The sequence below is a fragment of the Ursus americanus genome, chromosome 1, assembly GCF_024610735.1.
Source record: "Ursus americanus isolate L20-20 chromosome 1, mUrsAme1.1.p, whole genome shotgun sequence".
Classification (NCBI taxonomy): Eukaryota; Metazoa; Chordata; class Mammalia; order Carnivora; family Ursidae; genus Ursus; species Ursus americanus.
Window position 1 is genome coordinate 31,694,826 of NC_142127.1, and position 27,624 is coordinate 31,722,449.

Consider the following 27,624-nt stretch of genomic DNA (forward strand, 5'->3'; position numbering starts at 1 on the left):
CATCAAAGTTTAAGATGTCTGTAAAACAAAAAGTACTAATAAACAAAATGTGAAGACAAGCCACAGACTGGGAAGTGATATCTGCATATAAGCGACCAAAGATTAGTACCTGGATTCTAGAAAGTAGTTCCAGACATTCATAAGAAAAAAACTAATGGCCCAGTAGAAAAATGGAAAAAACATGGAAATCCCAGAAGAGGAAACAGCATTGGCCAATAAGTATATGAAAAGATGTTCAATGTGGGAGATGCCAATATAAACAGATGTTGGCAAAATTTTCAAAGCTCGTAATGCCACGTTCTGGTGCAGTGGTGAAATGGCAAGTCTCATGTGCTCCTAAAGGGCAGTGTGAATTGGTAAAGCCACTTTGGGGAAGAAATACTTGGCATCATCTCCTAAGGTTGAAGATGCCCCCACTCGTTTGTCCGGGAATCCCAACCTAGAGCAGGAACTTCCTACGGACGGCGCAGTGAGCTCTGTATGGGTCAGTTGTGTGCAGGGAATCTCATCCTGGAGGCTTGGGGACAGGTGGGGAAGGAAGGGTCTACAGCGGCCTAAAGTCCTGTGTTGGTTTCTTCTGGACTTTCACCTGTTTCCATAAATATGCCATATACATGTTTTCATTTTCTACACACAAAACATGTTACACAACCCTGCCCAGAAATATGTGCCTCCGCTTTCACAAGGAGATACGCACAGGGGCCGCAGATACCTGCCTACAGCATTGTCTCCGCTGTGACGGAAGACCTGCCTACACCATCGTCTACGATGACAAAACCTTTCCAACTCCAAAGGGCCTTCCTCTAAGAGTCTTTCTGAAGTTGCATCTCCTCTCCTCTTCACTCTGTCTCCTTACTTTGCTTTTTAGTCACTTTAGATTTTCTCAGAAGTGACGTTCTATTATATATTTGTTTGTTTCTTGTTTCTTTCCACCAAGTCAATTCCATGAGGGCAGGAAACTGTGTCTATTTTATTCACGTCTACATACTCAGAGCATAAAACAGTAGGAAGCACAGGAGATAGTAAAATACTTTTTTTCAATATTTAATGAACGTCTGTTTTCCAGTTTGTGTATATATATAAAACTGACTAGTATACAAAAGTTAAAATGTAGGAATTAGGGTCCTATGTACCAACATAGAAAGTTTCTCAAAAGCATAATTTACAAAAAGCAGGTCGAAAAACTATATATATATACAGAAATATGGGTATATATATAAAACCGTATATATAAAATATACATGTATATCAGATATTACAATACTATTTTTATAAAAAGTAAAAGCATACAAAAATGTCTGTAGATTACTTATGCTTATTAAGCATGTATGATAGTATAAAATATGTTTGAGAAAGATACATGCCAAATGCAGGAACTATTAGAGTTACCTCTGAAAGCAGAGGAGAAAAGAGAAGAGAGTGATACACAGGGGGCTTCAACCGTATCTGTAATATTTTATTTCCTCTAAAAAATGACTGTGGTATGGTATGGCTGGTGTATTAGTACTCAATAGGTTTGCAGAGTAGATACACAGGAGTTTATTATATATTCTGGTACATTCTTTTATGTGTGAAAAGTTCTATAATATATATTTAATGTAAAAATACTCTTCACTTGATAAACAATTCACTTTGTGTCTATAAAGGCAAACATTTGGAAGAACTGGCAAACTTCGGAGTCCCTGGGATTTTGGCCTCTTCTGCAGCATGATCAAAGCCTTCCTTGTCACTTCACTTGCTTTTCCTGTTTTACCTCAGAGCATCAAACTGCACATTTTCAGAGGTAGACGGAGCACGGGCGCGGGCGCGGACCAGCAGGAGCCTAGAAAGTTTCTGCCTCCCCGCAGCTGTCTCCCGGCTCTATAATGAGGGCTTTGTCCCGCTTCCTGCCGGGTCTCCACATCCTGGAAGTCCCGCCATTTCCTCCTCTGACTTCTGGGATGTGCTGGGGCAGGGCAGCGCGAGGACTGTCATTCAAACGGGGCTGCAGCTGCTGAGCATCATGTCCCACTCTCTGAGGCTAAACAGCCCTTTTGAGTCTTTTAATAGATTCTTGGAGGAGGAGGAAGTGGAGGCTGAGGTTAGCTTGCTCGCTCGTGGGCCTGTCTCAGCCGGCTTGGCATCTGGCACTAAGCCTGCCATTTAGTCAGATGGTATTGCTTTCTGTTGCATAGGCGCATGCACACGGAGCAGGAGCTCAAGCCCCTCAAACTCTGTGTCTCCATGCCTACAAGTTATATTGCCCGGGCCAGAATTGTATTTAACCACATGCTGGGGTATAAGCTCAAAATAGACGTTCGTTGGCGTCTACAACCATGTCAAATGAGGTTCGTTTTCAGTTTGTTTTCAAGCTGGCAGTAGGGCAGAGATAGTAGGTGAAACTTCCTTCAAATGATTTCTACTATTTTTAGTAAAAAGAACTTGCAGAATGTGGTAAAAGGATCAGCTCAACCAATTCTCTCACACATGGAGGATTGGAACCTTTCTAAGGGGGGGCCTTGGTGGACCATTATTGTGATTAGAACTTCCAAATCTCTCCCTCTCCAGACTCCTAATGATGACTAAAGCATAGAACTCTGACCTCTTTTCCCACCCTTACATGGTTCTCTTCTAGGCTGGAAGCTTCTCAGAAACCATCAAGATCTGCCTTCTCACTCAGTATTGTGAGTCTAGAAACTTCAGAACTATTAGAGCAGAGGTTGTCAAACTATGACTCCAAGGGCGATATCCAACCAGCTGCCTGATTTATAAAGTTTTATGGGAACGCATCAGTACTCATTTCCTTTTTTTTTTTTTTTTAAGATTTTATTTATTTATTGGCGAGAAAGAGAGAGTGAGTGAGAGAGAGAAGGAGCAGGGGGAGGGACAGAGGGAGAGGGAAAAGCAAATGCCCCTCTGACCAGGGAGCCTGATGTGGGGCTCCATCCTGTGACTCCAGGATCATGACCTGAGCTAAAGGCAGACACTTAACTGACTGAGCCACCCAGGTGCCCCAGCAATACTCATTTCTATACAAATTATCTGTGGCTGTTTCATGCTAGAATGGTAAGTTTGTGTAGTACGGAGGAGACAATAGGGACCCAAAGTCTAAAATATTTACTGTCTGGCCCTTTACTAAAAAAGTTTGCTGACCCCTTGGTAATAGAATCCCATAGGTTGAAGGACTGACTAGATTACATGTTATGGCTAAGAAATACCAGGACAAAAGATGCTTATGTTCAATTTATACCAAGGTTATACTAGGGAAGCAGCAAAACCGGGGGGCAAATATGCACACCTCGTTTATTTATTTTTTAAATAGAACCAAGGTCAAAGAAAACCAAAGTCAAAGAAGTGCTCCTCCATAAAGTAGTCTTCTCTTTGATTAGAAATCGTTCCTTGTTGACCCATTATCACTCTCTTCAACACTAACAATGCAATACCACAGAACTTTAATTTCTCTGTGACTCATCCACTTATCCTCTTTATTCAAGCTGTGGTTGCTGGCTGGACTTGTCACCCCACACTTGCTGGCCAGAGGCCAAGATGACCCTGACACTGGCATAGCCCAGAGTACCTGGGGAGGCTGAGGACACATGGTAAACATGCCCTTTAAAGGGCAGCACTAATAAGCTTCCCCAAGCTCTGGGCCACAAGTGCATCACCGGTCTGTGACTCCTGCTGTGCCTTTTGTCTTACAAGAAGACTCAGGCAGATGCTGACTGGACACAGAAGGCAAATGAAACACATTTTTGTTCTATGAGTTCCAAAATCACCTGAAATGCAAGGAAAATGACTATCTCCAAGAACTCCCATCCACAACTTACTGTAGTTAATGATGTTGGTTTCCAGATAGCTTGTAATTACCAATATTATAGGCATAACAATGTTTCTGACAGAGTTACCTAAGCCAAAAAAAAAAAAAAATCTGCTCTGTGCATTTGTTTTTAGATCTGTCTGCTTTATGATGATTACAGTGAAGGCCAGGAGACTAGAAGTCATGGGCAAGTCACTCGCCCACTTTGGGTTTCAGTTTGACTCTGGAAATGAGGAGCTTGGACCAAAGAACAAGGAAACATTTTCTGTAGTTTACAAAGTAGTTTCACAAGTGTCCTCCTATGTTGTTATTTAATGATTTGAGACGTCACACATCTCTGCCCTACTTAAATGCCATTGGAAATGCTGGAACCAGCCTGGCAGCCTTGTGATGGTTGAGAAAGAGCAGGTCAAAGTGTGCTTCTTGTTTTCCACCATATCCTTCTTCATAACAAAGGTATTGCTCAAGCAGCAGAGTATGTTAAGGGTTTGGATTGTCTTTGTTTTCCAGTACTAACCTGTGCCCACCACTTACCCCATCCTCTTTGTACACTCCTTCCAGGTAACCAGCCTCAGTCAGTTGATGCCATAGACCTAAGATTAGAGCAAAGCTAAGAAACCCTGGCAAATACCATAAAAAGATCTCCAGCCTCAGTGCACTGCCAGACCTCGCTGCAAAAAGCCTAATTCTGAGAATTACAAAATGGCCAGAATTACTCTGTAGCCTGCATGAGTCTTAGCGTCCTTCCTCCCCTTCCACTAGCCATGCTCAGCTAAACTTCTGTGAGGCCCTTCTTTCCCAGGCAGAGTCTTTACGGTGCTAAACCTGGCGGAGTCTTTGTGGTGAAAACCTCAGACTCTGGTCTTTGTTTTCAGAATCTCTGTGCAGAAGAAATCCACTATGTTTCCAACTGTGTGGACACAGGGGTGCAGTTTTGTGGATTACAGTGTGTATTTTTTGGGCAAGGCTTGCAGTGTATGAATTTGTACTGTGTTTAAGTGATGGATGGAATGTGGAAGGGTTAGGATGCACTCTATTGAGGCCTTTCCAAGTTGCCAAATGTTTTCTGTAAAGCCCAAGCGTACAGTCAGGCTTGGATTTCCTTTCCCAACATTCTCAGCTGGTTGCATTTGTACTTCTGTGGGAGTGTACCTGAGCGGTTGGGTACAGAAAAGTTGGCCTAAAAATCTTCTCGGACAATGATAAAAGAAAGATACAAGACCTCCTGCCCAGAAGTTGTGCTCGATGTGGCAAGAAAATAAAGTCAATTCCCAACTTGCCCAGTAACATTGTGCTGGTTAAACAAGCCATCCAAACCTGAACATTTTAATGTAATTCCGGCGTTTCGGAGATTAAATATAGGAGCCAACCATCAGAAGGCATGGCGAGATACTAAATCCTAGATAAAACAAGAATTAAACTAGAAAAATATTAATTGTTGTAATATCACTTCCTAATGGGTTAGTTGGTTTTACATTGCCCTGAAAGAGGAAAAGTGTTGCACTTCAGTTAGAAAATGAAATAAAATGCAGTGCGCATGTATCTTGCCAAATACCAGTTTTTAAGATATTTTTGAGACCTTAAGAAAATGAACTTAAGTAGCACAGAAAGATGTTTCAGAGCACAACACTTAAGTAGATACCATTAAATTGGTTTTATAGCCTTTCATTTAGGGATAACAATTTCCTAATTTACTAGGACCTAAGCAACATTCCACTGTTTCAACCAAAGTAGCTTCCTTTATTATTCCTAAGTGCCTCCTGATACTGAGGATCCCAGTGTGATTTCATGGAAAAAATAGTTCCCACTGTTAAAACAACCAGAAAAGCACTGGATTCATCTATTTCAGAGGATCCTTATGGTCTCTGTAGTTGATATGATAGAATGAAATAGAGACGAATCAGGGAGAGAATAGCGCGACAGACACTACTGGTGCTTACGTAGATCCCACATGCCACTCTACCTCATTCCCATCTTTCCTTGTTCATAGATCTCTTTGTTCTGAGATTTGGAGCAACCATGGGTTCAGGGATAGAGACCATCCCTGGCCTACAGATGAATCTCTATTGGTCTATGCCAGTCACGGTCGTCTTAATCACTAGATAGTCATTGGTTTAGGCATGAATATATGCTCTTACTCTGGGCTTTGTAGAATTAGAATCTCTTGGGAGAGATTGCAAAAGACTTCCTTTGCTAGAAAAAAGAGACCCACAGTAAAGTCTGTTTCCTCTGCTGGAACTCAGTATTTAGAGCCAGCCATATAATTTGTGGGGCCCACTGATGAGTGGATAAAGAAGATGTGGTATGTATACTCAATAGAATATTACTCAGCCATCAAAAAGAATGAAATTTTGCCATTTGCAATGACATGGATAGAGATAAAATATATTATGCTGAGTGACATAAGTCAATCAGAGAAAGACAAATAGCATATGATTTCACTCATATATGGAATTTAAGAAACAACAGATGAACATATGGGAAGGGGGGGAGGGAGAGAGGAAAACAAACCGTAAGAGACTCTTAGCAATATAAAACAAACTGAGGGTTGGTGAAGGGAGGTGGGTGGGGAATACGCTAGAAGGGTGATGCGTATTAAAAGGCATATGTTGTGATGAGCACTGGGTGTTGTATGTAAGTGATGAGTCGTTGAATTCTACTCCCGAAACTAATATTGCACTGTATGTCAACTAAAATTTAAATAAAAATTTAAAAAAATAATCTGTGTGGCTCAGGAAAGACTTAAAATGGGAAGATCCTTGTTCCTTTCTTCACCTGTCTCTCTCCACCTGCCATGGTGTCTTTTACTTGCTATTTTGGCATGGGTAACCTCAAAGGCATCTGAAGCCTCACCCTGCAATTCAGCATGCAGAGCTCACATTATCTCGACCCTGAATCTACTCTACCCTGGTCAGAACCCCACTGGAGGCTATGGGTGGCAGTATAGTTGGGCAGGGGCCAGGGAGCATGTGATCTAAAACCTGTTCAGCTCATATGGTGAGGCAGGACTGCACATGAGTCAAGGCTTCAAGCCCTTGGTCCTATGCTCCTTTGTCCCATTTAACTTCACTTACAAAACACAAGTCCAAAGTAAAATTATTAAGAATTTCAAGATGGCAACCACAAAGCATTAGCCCCCAGGCATGGCACTCTTCTGAGTCTGGGGCCCCAAGCAAGCATCCTGACTGCATACCCATGAAGCCAGCCCTCATCTTCATGTCTGCGTGTGTTGCCTGAGTCTGCCTCAGCCATCTTGAGACCATAAGAGGAACACGGCCAAGTTAAAGAAGAAAGGCAAAAGCACCAAAGTCTTTAACATTGTTAAGCTACTAAATTAACCAACCTTGAAAACTGCCCAGACTCGAGAATCTTGCTATATGATATAATAAATCCCTTGCTATATAGGCCACTTTTACTTGGGTCTTTCATTAGTCACAACTGAAATTATTCTAACTGATAGAAAAAACTACACATTGATGAAAAAGTCTACAAAAGGACAAGAACGGTATTAAGCTAGAGGGGTTTTACTCTGACATTCAAATCTATAGCCATTTCCTTAGAGAATGCAATTCCTGCTTTTCCCCAATCACTCCGCAGGGCATGAGAGGGCCAGTGTGTTCCTTGGAACCCAAGCACAGACAATGTCCTCACTTTCACTCCACCCCCTCACATTCCTCCACTCTTAGAAGGCTTAACAAGTGCAAGTAGGGCAGATATTGTCAAACTATGACACAGGGGATAAACGTAACACCCACATTGATATTTAGGTGATCAAGAACTGAGATAATGGAAAGAGGTGACTGTGAGCTTCAGGAAAGTTTGAGGCAAAATTATAAAATATATGAGGCTTGCTTTGGTCTCACCTACTCTCTTTTGGATAGAGACTCTTCCCTAGGTAAATATCTTAGATTCTATTCTTGGTCATTCCTATTTTCAGTGTTAATTAAAAATTCAAGGTGAGATCTTACATAAAGGTGATTACCTGGACCCTAAAGTTCCTTTAAACTTGGAGTTTTTATGGTTCTTCATTGGCTGCTCTGAGTGTCCCCTTCTACACAGAAATCCTGGGACAGTGTATTTTTGGGGACTTCAAAAATCCATAAAACTCTTTCTTGAATTATGGGGTTAAAAGAACAAATACCCTCTGAAAAAAAGCAGCTCCAGGGAAAAGGTAAGAGAGGAGGACCTTGAAGGATGGGTGTTTGATAACATATCTGAAGGGAAAGCCACTCTGTCTAGGAGATGAGCAAGAGTGCAGGCCTGGATATGCTTCCCTCTTCTTGTGGAAGTGGGATATAACCCTTAGAAGCCTCTTCACTCCCCCTTCTCATGAATGGTTAGGCATTAAGCATGCTTTTTAGACATTTCTAGAGACAAGAACAGGTTTCTATAAATTATGGGTCACTTTTCTATTTTTATAAGTTACACTGGGTTGAATAGCATCCCCCAATAATTTATGTTCTTCTGGAAACTCAGAATGTGACCTTATTAGATGTAAGTGTACTTAATTAAGATGAGAAAATACTGGATTCCAGTAGACCCTAAATCCAGTGATTGGTATCCTTAGAAGAAGGTATGTGAAGACACATAGGGAAGATGGAGATGTGAGGATGGAGGCAGATTGGAGTTATGCTGCCATAAGCCATGGAATACCAGAAGCCACCAGAAGCTGGAAAAGGCAAGGAAGAAATCTTCCTTAGGGCCTTCAAAGGGAGCATGGCCCTGTCAACACTTTTATCTTGAACTTATAGCCTGCAGAACTGTGAGAGAATACATTTCTGTTGTTTTGACCCACCCAGTTTGTGATAATTTGTTATGACGGCCCTAGGAAACAAAGACACAGGTAAATAATAGAAGTTGGTCTCTCAGTGGGGCCACTGACTAGGCAGAATGGTAAGGCTTGACAGCCGACCACTGACTGGGCCTTGAATTGCAGAAAGGGAAATGGAGGAGGTACTTCCTCAATAGAACATCTACTTATTGCTGTGCATGGGGGAGCAGGGCTCACCTTTCCATCTAGAAAGAGCCTGTGAAGTGAGTGATAATTGAATTGGATGTTGTCTCACAGGTCAGCATTCCAGATTGCTGTGTGCTCATGCATATGCATCTGGGTTTCTCCCACTTCTACCTTGTCATCACAACCCTCTGCCAAACAAAGTCGGATCACAAGGTCTTCCTGTTTGAACCAGTGAGTTTGTTCAGTGACATCAGACAAGAAGGCTGAAGCTGTTGGAAGTTCCCTCCCTACTAGACTAGCAGCACGTGGGTGAACCACACTCATACATTATTCAGAGGGGAAAAAATGTGGGCTTTGACTGAACTTTGAAGGCATCAGCAGCTATTCCAGAGGAGAGTGACCTATTGTTCTGCTTCACAGAACACAAAGAGCAAGTGGAATTCCTTACAGCATAGCTAATGGAGTGCACACAGACACTGTGATGAACTGGCCAGCAGACATCTTTTATGAGCTCTGAGATCCTGTGCAGCATGCCCTACTGCTGATCAGAGGAAGGATGTTCACACTTTTCTTACTTCTATAAGGTTACAACCCAGTGATACTAGGGTCAGGAGTTTCTGGAAGATAAAATGGTGTCATCTGTGGAGCATGTACTTGTCACTAGCACCAAGGTCCCCTCAGAAGGGCCACCAGGAAAATAAGGTTGGCCTTTATGATGTTGTCTGGCAGATCCTTCCCTGAAACATGGGAAGCCCTTCCTATACCATGGAAAAATAAGAAAAATGGTTGTGAAATTCACTTTTTAAAAAATTGCACATCACATGTTTCTTTGAAACCAGAAAATCATTTTCCAAGAATGGAAGAAGGAAACTCTGACCAAAAGGATCAAATGAAGGCTAATAGGGCCTCAATCCAGAGCATCTGCAAGCATTCTGAACTTATTCCTGGTAAAGGTTCTTTTTCAGTAACTAAATTTTAAATATTCTGTGGAGAACATAGAACAAACCCTTGTAAAGATATTTATTTATACCCTGTGTTACCACTTTGGATTTCAATAAAGACTGAGTGGGGGTTGCAGTGGGGAGAGGAAGTAGAGAGAGGATGATCTTGTTTATATTTTCCTTGGCAAAAACTTCTCAATCTGTGGATTAAACTGATCTGCCATTATTAAATCTGCTTGATTTCAAAGGTAGAAACCTAATTAAGAATAAATATGTTGATAGTACCAATTCAATTTTTAAAGTTCTGTTTTCTCATAGTAAGCACTTAACGATGTTCCAAACTTAAAAAGTACAATTCAATTCATATAATACTTGTAGAAAGACATTAAAATTACTTATAAACTTATTTAACAATATCTACAATGTTTAAGCTTGTTCTGTAAAGTATATTTTAGGAATTAGGCAATATTTAGGAAAGCTACACGAATCATTTCAGGTTGCAGATTTTCCTTAATAAAAATCTTAAACAATTTTAGGCATAAAACTTATTTATAATTCAATAATTCATCCAACACTAAAAATCCTTCACTTATTCAACAGATACTATTGAGCTCCTACGATGTTCTAAATACTGTGTTGATAAGTAGGGACAGAGACAAGACTGCAACAGATGAAGCCTTCATATGAATATGTGAGTTAGGATATATGTTCCCAACATTAGCAAGTATCTCTCAGACTTCCTCTTTGAATGATATATTTAAACTTCTAATTCTGAAAGATAAATTATTATTCTAAAACAAGAAGCAGTCGTTATCAGAATTTCATAAAGTTATTTTAAGAACATAATTTGATTTCTTAAGTCTTATAAAATTTTAAGTTAACTACTTTAGATAGCCATAAAGTAATGGACAGCATTTAGCCTCCATATTGTGTGGACTCATATTTATGCTCTGTCACTCAGTAGCTTTTGATGAATAACCAGACGGCTCTTATGCCTCAGTTTTTTTTATCTGCACAATGATAATAATGGTATGTACCTCATAGGGTTGTAGGGTAATGATTAAACAATTTAATGGAGCGCTTGGAATAGTTCCTGGAATGCAGTAAATTCACAGAAACGTTTTTATTTGATTTTTCACAGCTGAGACATGGTTTCAATAATGCAATAAAATTAGGGTAAACAAGCAGGTAAGGAGAACTGCCCTCAGTTTCAGGAGACTTGAGGTTGAGTCTTAGCACTGCTGCAAAAAGGTTCAGGTAAGTCAGTAAACTGGGCTTATTTTTCCTGTGAAGATACAGCACGTGGATCCCCTTTCAATTGTCCATTCTCTCTCACAGTAAGGAAGCCTGCTTTCTGCTACTCATATGACTAATGAAGGAACTGAACTATATGGTCTCCAGCTCCCTGTCCATCTCTTGAGCTACCCTATGACCCAGCCATTGCACTACTGGGTGTTTACCCCAAAGATACAGATGTAGTGAAGAGAAGGGCCATATGCACCCCAATGTTCATAGCAGCATTGTCCACAATAGCTAAATCGTGGAAGGAGCCGAGATGCCCTTCAACAGATGACTGGATTAAGAAGTTGTGGTCCATATATACAATGGAATATTACTCAGCTATCAGAAAGAACGAATTCTCAACATTTGCTGCAACATGGACGGCACTAGAGGAGATAATGCTAAGTGAAATAAGTCAAGCAGAGAAAGACAACTATCATATGATTTCTCTCATCTATGGAACATAAGGAATAGGATGATCGGTAGGGGAAGAAAGGGATAAAGAAAGGGGGGGTAATCAGAAGGGGGAATGAAACATGAGAGACAAACTGAGGGCCTCAGAGGGGAGGGGAGTGGGGGAATGGGATAGACTGGTGATGGGTAGTAAGGAGGGCATGTATTGCATGGTGCACTCGGTGTTATACGCAACTAATGAGTCATCGAACTTTATATGGGAAACTGGGGATGTACTGTATGGTGACTAACATAATATAATAAAAAATCATTAAAAAAAATTCTGTGACACTGTGATTCCAATGGAACCATAATTCATACCTGGGAAATATTTTGATAGTAACTACTTTGTTAGAAAAGTATTTCTTCAAATGGTATTTATGGATATAGTTGAAGGCAGCTCCTCCCACTGAAAACTACTTCTATAAATTAAAGCAAGGTAGTAGAAGATGTTCAGGCTGGTGAAATGAATTTTGATATTTAATTGAACATTCCAAATAAAATCATTAGAATCCAAGAGCTTAGAGGTGGTCTGAATGAAGAATTGAGAATCTGTTGTGATAAAGGGTGCCAGATGGTTTTTGAATTCTTCAGAGTGCTTTTGTATCTATTATTTCATTTTCTCTGCTTTGACTGTAACTTTTTCAGATGAGCTCTGCACTAGAAACCTGATATTCCAGGTTTTCCATCAGCCATATCACTGCTCTCTGAGGAGCAGATTACCTAGATCTTTGGGTCAACTTACTTATATGAATGTCTTTCTCTTGCGGGCATTTATTTTTTTTTAAAAAGTTACTTGGGAAAAGTTCACTTTCAAATAGCCAAGTTGCAGTTATAAAAAGAAATATGAATTACACACCCAAGCACAGTCTCGAGACTTAGCAGCCTTCATAAGCAGCAGTTTTATTTCCATACATAGATTTTTAATCATTGGCACATCCTACTCAAAAACTATACATTGGGGACTATATAATTATTTGCAACATTACCATGGTATTTAGATATATAGAAGCAAACACACTGGGCTAAAAAGAAACATACTTGTGGGATAACAAAATATCTCACATTGCCTTGAGATTTTCTTATTAAAAATCCTCAAATTATTGTGACACATTAGGGACACATCTAAAATTTGAAAAACTTAGGGAAGTTTCAATTTAGTAGTTTGGGTCTATCTTGACTGAATATCATTGTGACTGCAAAATCTAACAAATAAATTGTCAGGTATCCACCATAATGATGAAGGGAAATATCCAATGAAAAGAATCGTCAATTCATTGAGTATATATCACCAGTCTTCTATCTTCTACTATCTTGCAAATCATTCTTTTTTAAGTGAAGATAAATTAATTTCAGCCATTTTGGCTCATGCGTGCGCTCTCTCTCTCTCTCTCTCTCTCTCTCTCTATATATATATATATATATATTTTTTTTTTTTTTTTTAACATCTGCTATGTGCTTTTACCTGTGTAATACCTCCTAGGTTAAGATATGGCATTTGTCTCTGGTGGGTTTTTTTGTTTGTTTGTTTAATATAGTAGGAGACGTCACACAAAAAACACACAAAACAATTCCTCCAACTCCATTACTATCACCCTGGCCTAAGATGCCATCATCTCATCCCTAGATTTTGTTTCATATCCTCTTTGTCCCTCCTTTCAGCCTCCTATAATCTTATTCTGCATAGAAGTCAATGATTATCCATTGCACTTCAGATAAAATCCACACACTATTTAGCCTTGTCATGGGGGGGGGGAGGGAAGAGGAGGAGAAGAAATCATGATGCTATTTCCCTAGCTTCATAGTTTTCAAGTTCCTATACAATATGGGCCTATCTAGTTCTCATAATTACATTACGTACTATCACTGCAGGCTATCTTCTCCTACCAGAATTAAGGCCAATGAGAGTAGGTGTCTTTACCTTTCTTGCTCTTTGTATCTGCATTGTTTAGAACAGTGTCAGGCATGTAGGATTTGCCCAATTAATATTTCTTGCAAATAATGAATGAATAGGAGAGTATTATATCCTTTCCTATATTTTGGTATGTTAAATTTGCAAAATGTGTGCAGACATTAAAAATAGGATAGTCTTTCATAAGGCTGTCACATGTAATACATTCAAAGAATACATTCAAATACATTCAAAAAGAAAATAATTTTTAAAAAGTGAGATGGACAGTAAGCATAGGTATACTTCGCAAAAGGTTGAGACATGAGATGAGCTTACAAAAATAATCTGAATTTTAACAGGTGAACAGAGAGATGAAGGATAGTGTTCTGGAGCAGCAAATGACCAAAAGTGAGCCAGGAGTGTGAGTAGGTGGATGGATATAGTTGGAGGAAGACTTTAAGGAGGTCAGAATGATAGACCCGAGCATTCAGGCTAAAGGAGAATAGAAACAAAAGTGTGGTAAAGAATGGCCAAACTGGGGCGCCTGGGTGGCACAGTGGTTAAGCGCCTGCCTTCGGCTCAGGGCGTGATTCCGGCATTATGGGATCGAGCCCCACATCAGGCTCTTCCGCTGTGAGCCTGCTTCTTCCTCTCCCGCTCCCCCTGTTTGTGTTCCCTCTCTCGCTGGCTGTCTCTATCTCTGTCGAATAAATAAATAAAATCTTTAAAAAAAAAAAAAAGAATGGCCAAACTATCAAAGGACTTGAACAGATTAGCAGAGGAGATCAGAATTTATTAAGTAGGAAAACAGAGGGGATTAAATAATTTGGGGTAGATAAACATGACAAAAGCAGTGTTTTAAGAAGATTCCTCTAGTAGCATATGCAAGGTGAAATAAAGTAGGTAAATAAATCTAGGCAAGAAGACATGGTAGCCAATGTCAGTCTTTGGGAATAAGGTGATAAGAGCCATAGTGTGAAGTTACAAGGATAATGTGGGAGGTGTGGGAAATGACAAACCAAAGAGGACAAAAAGAACTGATGATAGAATTTGGATGAGGGAGAAGGGAGAAAGGCAACCAAAACTAAGAAGATACCATGTGCACTAGGAAACTCTTCTATCCAACAGGAGACTGAAGAAATGTGAAGCCATATTGCTTAAAGTCAAGCATTCTATACCCAAACATAAGGACCACCTGCGTGCCTCAGTTTCCTATGTCTTTCTCTGTATTTGGATAAAGTTAAAGTATGTCACTCTATAACCCTGTTATTAAAATATGGCTCTTTCAACAAACTGATGGTTACCAGAGGGGAGGTGGGTGGGGGATGTGTGAAAAAGGTGATGGGAATTGAGGGTACTTGTGGTGATGAGCACTGGGTGATGTATGGAATTGTTGAATCACTACATTTTACACCTGATACTAAAACAACACTGTATGTTAACTACACTGTAATTACAATAAAAACTTAATAAATAAAAAAATATGGCTCTTTCAAAGACTCTCTTTGAGTTATCCATGTATATTTATAGTTTCTTCTTTTTAACAATCAACAAATAGTTTCAACAATATGTTGTGTATGATGAGCATCTGTTAAGGTATCTTCCAAGTACCTTTCTATGTCTACTCCATTCACAGAAGACGGTCTGGCTGGTAATACCTAATTGGATACTGAAGTGTATACCCAACTCAAAGTGGTCCAATCAGAAACTTGCCTTGAGACTTTTAAGCAACACACAATAAGGAGAAAGGATCTGACACATGTTCATTCTAGAACATCCCAGAAAAAGCTCATGAATTTGGACCAGCTTTGTCTTCATCCTTTCTAATACTTCATTGTCCAAGTTTTCTTTGATGTCTTAGAGTCTATTCAACATATTTCTTTTGTATTTTCTTATCTTTTAAAAATCATCTTCTGGTTTCTATTGTATATGACTCAAAGAAATTTAATCAATTCCTAGAGTAAAATACTTTAGAACTGGTATCAATTGTAGATGCAGATGTTTCTAGTGGAAATGGTAAAAGACAGCAAGACAAATGTAACTTGGGAGCTTAGAAAGAAAGTTTGCGCATTAATAAAACTCTTCACAAAATTCATCTAAGAAAGGCAAGCAACAATTGACTCATGCACACAGATTCCTGCTTCTCTTTCTCCTCCCAGAGAACTGATATTTTTGGTAGGGAGATTTTCTTGCATTTCTCCATCTTATCACCTCCTTCCTCAAAGAGAAAATTCTAAATGTGGAGGATGTAGAACAGATCAGCTGTGGTCCTATTTAAAAAGGTAGAAGGGTGGTGTGCCATTACAGGAAGCTGAAAAACTGGGGAGGACAAGATGACATGAGTACTTACAGGATAGGTTAAATTACCAGAAATAACATGTGAGTTGAGACAGAACAGCTTAACCAAAGGTGTTGCTGGCTTCCCCTTGTAATTGGGATTCTAACAGCACAAATGCTTAGCAGGGTTGCAACACCCACTCTCCTGCAGGTTGAAAGCCTATGAAAAGAGCAATCTATTTTTATAAGCGGCACCCAAGGAGGTTTCTACTTAGTTCAGTACTTTAGTTCATTAACAAAAATACTTTTGTGTTACATTTGATTGGTTTTATGTTCTGGTTTACTTCAGAATATTTTGGTATGCTCACCGAAGTTCACCAAAAAAAAAAAAAAAAAAAAAGCTCTTTTAAACATAAGAATCAAAAAGAGGGGACTAGGAGTATTTCTTCCTTTATCCATTCATTTAGAAATATATATTAATGCTGCCACGTATCCTCCTGGAAAGTGATTTTATAAGTTGTTTTAAGGATGCAGGTCTTGCTTGCATTTATCTTGCTGTGGTAGAGAGGCAAACACTAAACAAAGAACAGTATAAAAATAAGATTACAAACTGTATCGAGTCAACTGAAATATGAGAAAATATGGGAAACAGATAGGAATTTAATTTCATTAGTGAAGATGATTAGGGACATCCTCTCTGAGAAAGACTTAAGTTGAGTCTGGAAGACCGGCTGTGTCTTAGCCAAGAAAAGGGGAGGGGTGGGTTCGGAGGCAAGAAAGGGCACTCCCGAAAAAGTGAAAAGCATGTGCAAAGGTCTTGTGGAAAGAACTCAGTGCATTTGAACAAATGAAAGGGTCCAGAATGGCTGCGGCATAGTGAGGCAGGGGGTGGCACACCATTAGAGGAAGATAAGATGACAGAGGTCCTTATAGGAGAGGTTAGGGATTTGGGTTTCATCTCGAGTGTGACAGGAAGCCACTGAAGGTGGAGATATGAATATCATTTCAATGTTGTAGATGACTCAGATTGCTGTGTTGAAACTGGTGTTGTCATAGATCAGCAGTAGAAGCAGGGAGGCCGGTCTGAAGGTCAAGGCAGTTACCCAGGGAAGGATGAGAAGCTACTGACTGAGCGTGGTGATTGCAAAATGACTATGGAGTTCTAGAATTAATCTTCTAGAGTCTACCTACTGCTCGACTTGGAAAACTACTTTAAAAAAGCATAGGTATAGTCAAATGGCATTTCTTCGGTCACAATTTCATCTGAGGTGTTTTTGTTTGAGTATTTTATTTTGCTTTTAATTTTTAAAAGTTTAAAAATACAAATGTGCATAGAAAAAAACCTACATCATTTAGATACATACATACACATGTATTTTTAGAAAAGATTTAGTTATTAATCTGAGAGACAGAGAGAGATAGGGGAGAGAGAAGGAGAGACAGAGACAGATGGCACGGTGGGGGGAGGGGCAGAAGGAGAGGGAGAAGGAAACTTGAACAGACTTCACACTGAGCGTGGAGCCCAACATGGGGCTTGATCTCGACCCTGAAATCACGACCCTGAGATCATGACCTGAGCCAAAACCAAGAGTCGGATGCTCAACCAACTGTGCCACCCAGGGGCCCCCAAATATACACATGTATTTATCTAAAATATAAAATCATATTATATGGACTGTTCTGTTACTTGTGATTTACACTTAACAACATGTCCTAAACATGTTTCCTTGTCAAGATCTGTAGATCTTCATTCTTCTAATGGCTTATTGATCTTCTTACCGTATGAATGAACAACAACTTACTCTGTAATTTTTTATTGATAGGCATTTAGATTGTTTCTAATTTTTCACTATTACAAATAATGCTATATTTTTATTACAAATAATGCTGCAGGGTACATCTCTATGTATTTCTATGTACATTTAAACACACTTTTTGGGACATTTTTATAAAATTAATAACCAGGAATAGAATTGCAAGTCCCAAAGGCTGGGGTGGCAGATGTGGGGCTCAGACCACTTGCTCCTCGGGGATACACTCCATATTTGTGAGATCCCTTCTGCTTGTGGGTTGCCGCACCACAGGTGGGGGTTTTGGTGCAACTGTCTCTGCCTCTCCCATTTATCTTGACGTCGCTTTTTAACCCTTTGTTGTGGAGGAGCTGTTCAGCTAGTTTTTAGGTCTTTTTCAGACAGAACTGTTCTATATGTAGCTGTAGATTTGGTGCGTCCCTCCGTGGAACTGGGTTCAGGGTCTTTCCATATCACCATCTTGAACCCTCTCCTCCCTGAACATCGCACAGATTTTAATAATGACAATTTTAAACATGCTACCCCAGGGCATCCACTCACCTTAAAAACACTGACTTCGTGTCTCTCTTCTAAGACCAGGAAAAAAATCTGCTTTTCCATAATCTATTTTGAGATTAACTCCAAGCCTGTCATCCTATTACTGTCTTTTCCAAGCCACCCTTTGCCTTCTTCTTCTTCCACTTTCCCTTCCTATGAAAACACTTGGGATTTATGCCTCCACTGTACCAGATCAGTTATTTACATATACATGTATGGCCCATTTTATTGTATTTACTAGTAGGTTTTTATTTTTCTTTTACGTTTCTCATTAAATCATCAGTATCATTAGATTAATAAAACATGTTCTCTATTTTTTATATAAGCATCCTCCATTCTTCCCTACCAGGACACACACACACACAGTCTAGAATAGTTCTCTGCCCAGACATGATCCCAGAAAACGTAGCTGCCTGACTTTATTTCAGAGTGCCATGCAGCTGCCGTGTGGGATGCCCGAGGACGAGCCTGCGTGTGTGTTTGTCAATGGTGACTGCCTCCAAGGGCAATACCTAAAGCAGAACACAATCAATATTCAGCAGACTCATTTCTTTGGCAGCTGAAATGAAGCTGCAGGAAGCTTGCTGTCACTGATACAGTCTTGGATGCCTGCAACTGTAAATTCACCCTCCCACCTGCATAACCCAATAGAAATCCCCCAGCTTTGGAATACATCCCCCTCACTGTGGGTCGGATAACAAGCCTTCAGGGGACACGATCATAAGTAATGAGAGATTGAGAGAGCTGAATCCAAGTGATATGTACAGGAACCTTTAGTGGGCAGAGTGTAACTACGGGATTCAGGCTTCCATGTTGCTCTTGAGTATTCATTCTTTGCCACTTCTTATCTTCTTCCTTTATCTCGCCATCACCAGACAATAAACTTTCTTATTTGAGTAACTAGAGAAGGGGATGATATGGTGCATCAAATGTTCTCTTTCCTGGGTACTGCCACCACAGCTTAATAGTTAATTTGGATTCACAGATATTCTGCATTTTACCATAAGTCTCTGGAAACACATACCTGGATAAGTCACAAAGATATTCAAGGTCTTGTAATGACAGGGGCATCCTTAGGAAAACCAACACTTTGCGTAAAGTATTATACATACAGAAAACAAATTGAAATTGCTCTGACCATACCACACACCTTAGAAATTGTTAATTTGGAAAAAAAAATCTTATCATTATTCATTTACTTTGTGTCACTCACACAAAGGTGAGCTGTGAATGAACCTTCTTTCTGTGCTTAGTTGTTGTTTGGTAATCATATAAAATGGGGGTTTATTTTCAATTAAGCAGTTTTCCTGTGACAGTAATGAGTCTATCATTGCTTTTTAATTTTCAACTGAAATGTTCTCATCAAATAAGAAGGTCATTGTCCAGAATACGGAATTGTCCCTTCCTGAGATTCTCTTGGATTTCATTGGAAATGAGTTTCTCCAAACACTGACCCAGCTCAACCCCACTTAGTTTCTCAGAGAAGATGAGCTCATATCCTGGTGGGGTGGCGCTCTGCATGGTACAGTCCCAATAATATGACCATTGCTTGTGTATAAAATAAAGCTAAGAATTTTAAATTGTACAGCTAGCTAACAGAGGAGGGTACTGTCTGTGTGGGAAACACTACATGATTCATATTTTCTTTGAAAAATTAAAGTCATATTTCTTTGATGTGTCAACAGTGATGACTGGAAGCAGATTGCAGAGTCTTTGTACTAAACTGAAGGGAGAAAGTGTCAGAGAAAGCAGGAGAGCAAATGAGAGACTTTTCTTAGATCAAGCAGGAAGAACAATATTGCCAGAAAACATACCTGAACCGAGTGCACAGACCTTGGAACGTACTAGCAGCATAACCTAATGGTGCAAGAGAAGCAACAGTAAGAGAAAAATGTGAACAGAAATACTTACTCTTGTATAGCTATGAAAATAAATGAATGGAGGGCACTGAGAGCATCTGAATATTTGTGTGAGGCAAGAAAACAAGGACACACATTGAGGGAGAGAACAGGCAGGAAGAGGAAGATACTGTTCCCAAAATAATCTGGTGCCATGACTAGAGTGCTGTATTCAGACTCTCTTGTCTACCCTTCCTTTCCTCTGTCGTCATTCTGCTGTGATCGCATCAGCAGCACTTCAAATATTTAAATCTTAATATGCCAAACATATATCACACTGGCCAAAATAAGAGGTGAGAAAGGAAGCTCTATGTACAAAATAGTTTCTCTAGATCCATTAAAAATAGAAAGTCCAATTCTATTGTCCTTGAAGGGATGCGAATGGCAAGAGGGAAGTGGCTCTCCTCTCAAGTTGGAGAGAACTCTGGGGAGGAGGTTAGAAGGAAGAAAGGTGATTCATCCTCTTCTTTAGGGAAGTAGCTCTTTAAATGATCTCTGTCTCACTGATTCCCATAGTTTGGGGTTCTGGTGATGTCAGCTGTTACTTCCTTCAAGAGCTCAATCACGACACTTTACTCCCCTAATGACTTTGTTTCACCACCAGGATTTTGGAGGCTTCAGTGGACATGTTACTGAGTGCTCTGGGTCCTCTTGCCAGTGATTTTGCCCTCAAGCCAAGGAAGGGATAGAATCTGGGAGGGGCTCAAGGAAACCAGCCCCGCTCACTTCCGCCTCAGTGAGCACACGCTAAGAGAAAGAAGAACCCACTGTTCCCTCTGGGACTGCACCGAATTCCCAGCATTTCGTGAGGAACTCAAGATGCTCCAAGGCAGCCACTGCCCTGCTTCTAAACAATGCACACTTTCTCTAAGAAGGTTCTCTCAACTCTCAAAAAACCCAAGGCTATTATTTTTAATAATTAGTATTATTGATATTAATTACTAATTTTAATATGGACAGTCAGAATCTCTCCAGAGAGATAACCTAACTGGGAAAATGGATCAAGCTGAATGTAGAACTTGCAGCTAGGGTGGTGAATTTGAAGGCACTATATACAACAATGGCGGCTCTGAGTGGATTCAAATATAATTCCCGTGAAAATACAATCAGTGGCGCTGAGGAGTGGATGCCCCAGCATATCACTAGTATAGAGCTATTCTGACTGAAATCTGAAAATACTCTTATTAAATGGAGTTAGAAAGAATACCTGGCAAGGCTCCCTCCATTGCTTTTCAGGAAGTTTTACAAAATGGTGGGGGTGGAAGCCCTCCCAAGTTAGAGAATATTATGCTGACAGCCCTAACATCATTGGCTTGCAAAGACCTCATGAAATGTGACAGGCTGGAAATATAGGTGGTATAATGAGGCACATACACAGTATTTTCAAGGGTGCTAGCAGCTTTGTCATGGCTCTTTTCCCCCAAGGCAAGTAAGGTTCCCAAATTCATCTGTCTATTTTCATATATTTTCTTTTTCTTCATCATTCCTCCCCCTGTATCTAACGTACTGCCATTCAGTGGATTGTGCCACATTTCAAATATATACATCCCTTGAGGAAACAAAAGATACTCAGACTTCTTGACCACTTGAATGAAAAGAGAACATCTTACTAGAGGATATATGATCAAAATAGTTGTTTTCTAAAGATAGTGTCATGTGAGATTTACGGCTTGCTTTATTCAGGAATCATATTTTGTTTGAAATCATCAACGTTGTCTTGCATCAACACTTTAAAAACTCTTCTAATTAAAGTAACAAATCATCAAAGTTCATATAAGACAAGTACGTATAATGTCTCTTATTTTAGAAATGGGCAATACAGAATAAGATCAAAGCAGTAAATAATAAGGATGGTATGGACGGAACAGGGCTTATGTAATTGAGATGTCCCAGTTTTCTGCAGAGGCTGACCTCAATTACACACAGAATAAAGTATCAGAGTTTGCAGTTTCCCTGATGTGAAATTAAGAAAAATGTTATAGATAAATGTAGAAAATTTTATGCACATATATACAAAGGGAAACAGAATCATGAAGTTTATCTTTTTATTTTGTGGATGGGCTTTCATATTGAGCCCTAGCAAAAAACTAGTTTTACTTATAATACCAAACCAGACAGTAACTCTTTTTTCCAAGTAAAGCCTTCAGTCATCTAAACAACCATGCTGGATCAACCACACAGCCATTTTGTCTTTGCGCAGCAGCTGGTAGTTGAAAGAGACCCATGATCTCTCTGGAATTTTAGGTATCCCCATACTTTGTGGGGACAAAAGCAGAACTTAGGACAATGGACAAGAAATTTTGAGTTAGCAGATCTGCGTGGACAATCCATTTCCTGCCCTGTTCATTTTCTCCAGCTATAACATGGGAATCAACCCCCTTCTCGTATGTGCTGGCTGTGAGAAACTTTCTGAGTGATCTCTGCCTTATTTACTCCCTTCCTCTTCTCCTTCCTTGTTCTCCTTGTCACTTTTGCTTTCTCACTTGTTCTCTCATTCTCCTTGGGACCGATATTCTGAGGGCAGCAAGGGGTTCTTATAGGAAACATTCAGCCACTACCTCCTGGCCCAGGAATGGGGACTTCTAGTGAGTATGTGTGGATAGATTTGTTCTCCTATCCACACATACTCCTAAGGATGTTCCTTAGGAAATCCTCCTGCTAATATGTCCCCAGAGCTTTGATACCTAACTTAGTCTCCCCAGGATGAGCCTGACTGCTCCATTCACCTGAGGGTTTTTTTTTTTTAAGATTTTATTTATGTTTTTATTTAAGAGAGACAGCACAAGCAGGGGCAGTGGCAGAGGGAGAAGCACGACGTGGAGCTCGATCTCAGGATCCGAAGATCATGACCTGAGCCAAAACAGACACTTAACTGACTGAGCCACCCACGTGCCCCTCACCTGAGGTTTTGATGAACCCTGGTTTCACTTCCTCAGGCATTCGGGGTGCTATGTCTTCCTGAGGACTTCCTAGAAAAGGTTGTACATAGATAATGTTGTACCTTCTGACCTCTCATGTGGAGTGTAAGAGACAGTCATGATTGCAATGCACATAATTAGCCAAAATGTAATTATTCTAGAGATAAAAATCATATCATCATCATCACTAACATTTGACTAAGTAGCAGGCACAGTATTAAGCACACAGCATTCAATACATTATTTGACACATCAATATCATGAGACAAGGAGTATCATCATCCCCATATCACAACGGGGAAGCCTGCATTTTCCCCAAGCTCACACAGGCAGAACGTGACCCCAGTCAATTCACCTCCAGATCCAGCACCTTAACCACTGTACTCTTAGCAACCATGAACTTCTCTTTCACCCAGAAAAACCATCTTGCTCACTTGCCACTTCTGGACTATAGCAACAGTAATTCGCGCTGAACCATTGCCAGCCCGTTGGCATTGTCTGAGACAGCTGGCTCACTGCGGTTGGTACCTTTTGCAGCCCCTCATCTCAGTGATGCCAACTCTCCTCTCATTTCTTGCTTTGCTTAAGGTTTTGCCCCTTCTTCGATTTTTCTTAAGGTTTGCTCTCTTCGATTTCACCTTCCCGCACCCCTTGTCTACCTCTCTGATCTTGAAAAGTCCTTTGAGTTTTGCTTTACTTTCAAATGGGATCTTCTTTTGCAGCACTTTTGTTGCTATTGGCTTCCGAGAAACCCAGTCCTCCCTTTCCCATCCCTTTTAACTAGTCTCCTAACATTCTCCACGGTAACAATTAAGGGCTGGGAAAAGCACTTTACAATTTATAAAGTACTGTAAGAATATGAGTTGTTAATAATTAATTAAAACGTCATTATTCTGAGAAGCAATGTAGTATGGAATATAATCAGCCCGTGTACTGCTCATATACAGCCTGAACCGAGTTTAAATTCTGGTATTACCACTTCCTGAATGCTTCTATTAAAGTAAGTGACCCATGCTTTCTGAGCCTCAGTTTTCTTATGTCTAAGATGAAGATAATCATGCTTATTTCCCAACATGGTTTTGTGATCATTAGACTTGATATAGGATGCTAGTAATAACCAATGTTCACCAGCGCTACTAAGGATCTGGAACTATGCTAGCGACTGTAAGTGGAAGCCCTGATCCCCAATCTGATGTATTTGGACATTAGGCCTCTAAAGAGGTAATTAATGTTAAGTAAGATCCTAAGGATGGAGCCCTGACCCAGTGGAATTAGTGTCCTTACAGGGAGAGAGTCCCCTGCTGTGTACTGCACACAGAGAAGATGGCAACCATCGGCAGCCAAGAAGAGGGCCTTCACAAGAAATCAGTCCACTGGCATCCTGATTTCGGGCTTCTCAGCCTCCAGAACTGTGAGGAGATTTCTATCCTTAAAACCACTCAGTCTTTGGTATTTTGTTATGGCAGGTGGAACAGACTAATACAGTGCTGCAGTGTTCAAAGAAGGTGCTCTCTTTCCCCTTAACATCTGGCCTAGATGTGTCTGTTGGCCTTTAATGAGAACTGAAGGGCTGCCATTTTACCAATGCAACCTCAAGGCTTCCATAAGAAATCTTTACCTTTTCTTGTGTACTCCATCCAAATGTTATCTATGTTGGAAATAGTGAAGTGATAAGGAGTTTTCTCTCTTACTTAAGAATGCTTTAAAGAACTTCACAGAAAGTAAATTGCCAATTGCAAATTTCTATAAATGTGTACTGATTTTCCCTACGATATCTGTGTTAAAAAATATTTAATGATGTGTCAGGGTAGCACAGTCAGTTGGGCATCCAACTCTTGGTTTCAGTTCAGGTTGTGATCTCAGGGTCGTGAAGCTGAGCCCCACATTGGGCTCCACACTCAGCACTCAGTGCAGAGTCTGCTTAACACTCTCTCCCTCTCCCTCTGCCCCTCCCCCCCACTCTCTCTCTAAAATAAATAAATAAATCTTAAAAAAAGAAATATTATATGCTACTATTATTTTTTGGCATTGTTTTTCCCAGATGCAATTTGATACTGGGTAATCTGACAACATGTGAATCATAGTATACTTTATCTGAATGTTGGACATTGCTCAGATGGGCAGCTGTTTGGATATATATATTTCCATCAGATAACTCAGAGCAGTACCACTCAATAAATATTTTTAAATGATATTTATAAGTAATATAAATTTTACCTACAAGTATAATCTCAAAAAGGAATATAATGTTACATCTATATTATAAAGAATTTTTAAAATTTATAATAATATAATTACTATTTCAAAGTGATTTCCATAGAAAGCAAAATGAAACAGATGTTTCCTTCTCTCCCTAAAATTGCCATGAATTTGATAGATACCAATGTGTTGAGTTGAAGAACCAAATATCATAAGGGGATTATCATCAGTGATGGAATTTTCTAAAATAGTAAAAAACTCTTAGTAAGGTTCCAAAATAAACAAAGAACAGGACAACACAAGATAACTCGTTCCTTAATTAGCAAACATGAGTAAAATAGCATAGGCAATTAGCTCCCATCTTCTGCCCAATGCCCTTCTCAGTTGGAGGTGGGCTGAGTTCTAATCCTGTTGATAGGTGAAGACATAGATGCAAGAGCAAAGCCAGGCATAAATATAGCAGGCAGCTCTATTTAGGAGAACAGCAGGGAAAAGGTGGATTATTCTACTGGGGTCATGAACTAATAACCAACTCCTCAGGAGATTCCTGGAATTGCTGCTGCTGTTCTGGAAGTTTCAGCCAGCCACCAAACCCAGAATTGTCCCCCAAAATCCTAAGCTGGAGCAGACAAGTGTCTGAAGGTAGAACCATACTTGGTCTGAGACCTGGATATATTTGGATCGTGGATCTTGCATTTAAGCCAATGGAACCATTACTTCCCAGCTGAGTATACAACTTTACTTTGGTCATTTAATTCATTTGCAATAACGTCGCCCAGCATTCTACACACTATTGGATTTTTTAGACCCTGCTTATCAAATTATTGTGGCGTTTTATGTAAAATCTCTTGATTTATGCACTAGTTTCATTCTTGGAAAATTCAGTGTGTATTAATGCAATGCAAAACTTTATGTGGATGTGTCACTGGAGTTAGGTTCTAGCTTGAGATCATTTTTAAGAGTTTATTCCCTTTTTGAATACCTGGAAGTAATCTCAAAAGTCCTGTGGGAGCCAGAATCATTCTTTGTTGTGTGGGATTATCCCCACATATTGCTGGATATGTAGCATCACTGGCTCCCACCCACTAAATTCCAGTAGCTTTTTCCCCCAAGCCCCGACCCCTCACACACCTCAGGTCATGATCTCAGAGTCATGAGATCGAGTCCCACTGGGGCTCCTCACTGGGTGCTGGTTGCTGGGCATGGAGCCTTCTTAAGATCCTCTCTCTCTCACTCCCTCTGCCACCCCCCCCCGCCCCACTGCTTGCTTTCATGCTCTAAAAAAAAAAAAGAATACAGTATTTCCTCCTTTGGGAACCACTAATAGAGGTTAATAAAACATTGGCTTTGGAGTTAAGCAGAGCTAAGTTCTAATTTTAAGTTGGACTTTGGACAAGCTATTAAAATTAAGACTGGCTTGGAATTCGACTCTATAGTAAAAAGTCCCTTGAAACACTTGACCCAAATACCAAGTCTCTTTTACTTAGAAATGGAATCATTTTCTTCATTTAGCAAATTTCACGACTGTCTATTATGTTCTAAGGCTTTTAATAGATAGTGAGGGGGGAGAAGGTAATGAAATAAACATGGTATGTGAACCTACTACTGCAATGATTGGAAAAATGTTTTGTTAGTCTAGAGCTACCAGAATAAAACAAACTCAAGATAGCCAGTTATATTTGAATTCCAGATAATAAATCATTTTTAGTACAGGTATGGCCCATGCATTGGGGGGTATTTAAATTTTATGGAAATTCCCAATGCATAAAATACTTATACTGAAAAATTATTTGTTTATTTAAAATTCAAATGGATTTGGGTCTTCTGCACCTTATCTGGCAATCTTGTTAGTGACTGATATGATTAATATATTAGCATTACCTCATGCCCATGCTTAGCTGAAATACTTCAAAATAATGCAATCACTAACATATAGAGATGTTTAAAGCTTAATATACCTTTATGGGTAGACAAAAGTTTGTATTTAAAATATAGCCCATTTAGTGCTCGCTTTGGCAGCACATATACTAAAAAAATAGTCCATTTACAGATAAGTGACCTTACTGAACACCTGAAAGACAGAAAAATGGGACTTGGAGTTTAAAAAAGTAGTTATTTTATAAAAACACATATTTTTAAAAAATCTAAACCATGTTTCCTAATCTTGGGGCCCAAGGCTAGGTTTCCCGATCCCCATGAGATAGTACACAACGTTTTGCATATCTCTGCCCTTTTCTGGAAAAAGGGATCACAGCATCTGTTAGAGTCTCAAAAATCTTAAAAATCAAAACATATTAGGAATAACTGAACTCAAAACAAAGTTCAGAAACCACTCAGAGAATAAACCAAGGAACTTTCATCCTCTTCCCCAAACAGACATTTTCCAAGAATTTCACTTCTTTTACTGAAACTCTTTATTCCAGAGAGAGGTCACTTAAGTAATATAAGTCCTTGGAAGGACCAGACAACCACCTTATCATTCAACAGTGTAGAGGAAGGATGGCATTTTCAATGATTAAAGCACTTTTCCTTGAATTTCCTTTTCTTACCTCTATGCTAAATGAAATAAAATGGAAAGACTGCACAAATAGATGGGTGATTTTATTGTTCAAACATTATCCCGTTTATCCTCCTAAGCCTTTATTACCTCTGTCCTCAAATACTG

The 27,624-nt window shown here is 39.7% G+C and overlaps 1 long non-coding RNA gene across 1 annotated transcript; it reads right to left on the minus strand.

The window, feature by feature from the left end:
- Positions 1 to 2,778: 2,778 nt before the first annotated feature.
- On the minus strand, positions 2,779 to 26,225 carry LOC148110728 (uncharacterized). The gene is made up of 2 exons (XR_015723761.1): positions 22,743 to 26,225; positions 2,779 to 19,801 (listed from the first exon to the last, which is right to left on the minus strand). It is a non-coding gene; the product is annotated as an uncharacterized LOC148110728 (long non-coding RNA).
- Between the last annotated feature and the right edge of the window lie 1,399 nt (positions 26,226 to 27,624).